The sequence below is a fragment of the Odocoileus virginianus genome, unplaced genomic scaffold, assembly GCF_023699985.2.
Source record: "Odocoileus virginianus isolate 20LAN1187 ecotype Illinois unplaced genomic scaffold, Ovbor_1.2 Unplaced_Contig_1, whole genome shotgun sequence".
Taxonomy (NCBI): domain Eukaryota; kingdom Metazoa; phylum Chordata; class Mammalia; order Artiodactyla; family Cervidae; genus Odocoileus; species Odocoileus virginianus.
Window position 1 is genome coordinate 823,924 of NW_027224318.1, and position 1,683 is coordinate 825,606.

The window sequence follows — 1,683 nt, forward strand, 5'->3', positions numbered from 1 at the left end:
TCTCACATGCCACAGCTAAGAGTCCACATGCTGCAACTAAGACCCAGCACAACTAAATAAATAAATAAAAATAAATATTAAAAAAAGAATTACACCTCATGCTTCTATGAACTCCTTCTCCCTCCAAATCTGTTGCCCAGGATATAGTAATCATTAAATAAAAATTTAAATATTAATTTAAGGTGGTCACAAGAGGATCTTGGAATGGAAGTCATCAATGGAAATCCCAAGAATTATATAACACCTTCTCCAACTTAGTTCTTTCAGCTTAATTTTACTCTACTTAATTTCACTCAACTTAATTTTACTCTAAAGGCAAGGGAAGGTATTCAAGGTCTTAAGGATATCAAAATGTATTATTCTCTCGTCTCTCCACATTTCCTAATCCACTATTGAGTTTTCAGAAATGCAAAACAAAAGGTGTAGCTTTTAATATCTACTACACTAGAAAAAGAACTCTGTGTAGCAATTCTTAATCAGAATGAGAATAATGTTCTTGCCCTTCATCCCTGCAGCTTTTAATATCTGTACACTATATTTAATCATCTGGGCCCCTTAATTTACTGACATTTAAATGATCTCAAATTAGATTTCCTGTAGCACTGTTCCAAATAAGTAACTTTTCAAGATAATGCAAGGTCTTATTAGTCACAAATCATGCCTCTGGTTGCCACTTGCAGCTTCTATACCTTCTTGAAAAATTACCTTATTTAAAGGATTTTTTTTCCAATGCGGTCAGAATCTATATAATGATTTAACTATCTGAGTTTTTACATTTTAGCCAGAATAATATCAAAATTGTGCAACATAATAGAAAAGAAGCTTCTTTCTCATACTTAGTGCAAAACAAGTTTGAACACTTGAAATATTCTGTTTCTGTTTCATAGATGGGTTCATTTGTGTCATATTTAGATTGTACATATAAGCGATATCATATGATATTTCTCCTTCTCTGTCTGACTTCACATAGTAAGATAGTCTATAGGTTCATCTGTGTTGTTGCATTGGCATTGTTTCATTCTTTTTTATGGCTGAGTAATTTCCGTCGTATGTACGTACCACATCTTCTTGATCCATTCATCTGTCGATGGACCCTAGGTTGCTTCCATGTCTTAGCTATTGTAAACAGTGCTACAATGAACACTGTGGTGCCTGTATCCTGTCAAATCATGCTTTATTTCCAGATGTATGCCTAGGAGTGGAATTGCTAGATCATAAGGCAATAGAGTTGCTATTATCTTTTTTTAGTTGTTATTATTAATTTCAGTTTATGGATGAGAAAATGGGTTTTAGGGAAGCCATGTGATTTAACCCAAAGCACATCATTACCACTATAAGCATTAGTGGTTCAGTGGTAGAATTCTTGCCTGCCATGCAGGAGGCCTGGGTTTGATTCCCGGCCAATACAAGAACACTCATGTTTAGGGCTTCCCTGTGGCTCAGACTGTAAAGAATCTGCCTGCAATGCAGGAGGATCCAGGTTCAGTCCCTGGGTTGGGAAGATCTCCTGGAGAAGGGAATGGCTACCCACTCCAGTATTCTTGCCTGAAGAATCCCATGGACAGAGGAGCCTGGCAGGCTACAGTCCATGGAGTCACAGAGTCAGACACGACTGAGCAAGTACTACACCATTATAGCACAAACCCGAATCTTCTAAGACTACAAAGCACGTTTATTTGACTG

At 36.8% G+C, this 1,683-nt stretch overlaps 1 non-coding gene across 1 annotated transcript; it reads left to right on the forward strand.

Moving 5' to 3' along the window:
* Positions 1–1,337: 1,337 nt before the first annotated feature.
* On the forward strand, positions 1,338–1,408 carry TRNAG-GCC (transfer RNA glycine (anticodon GCC)). The gene has a single exon. It is a non-coding gene; the product is annotated as a tRNA-Gly (tRNA).
* The last annotated feature ends 275 nt before the right edge of the window (positions 1,409–1,683 follow it).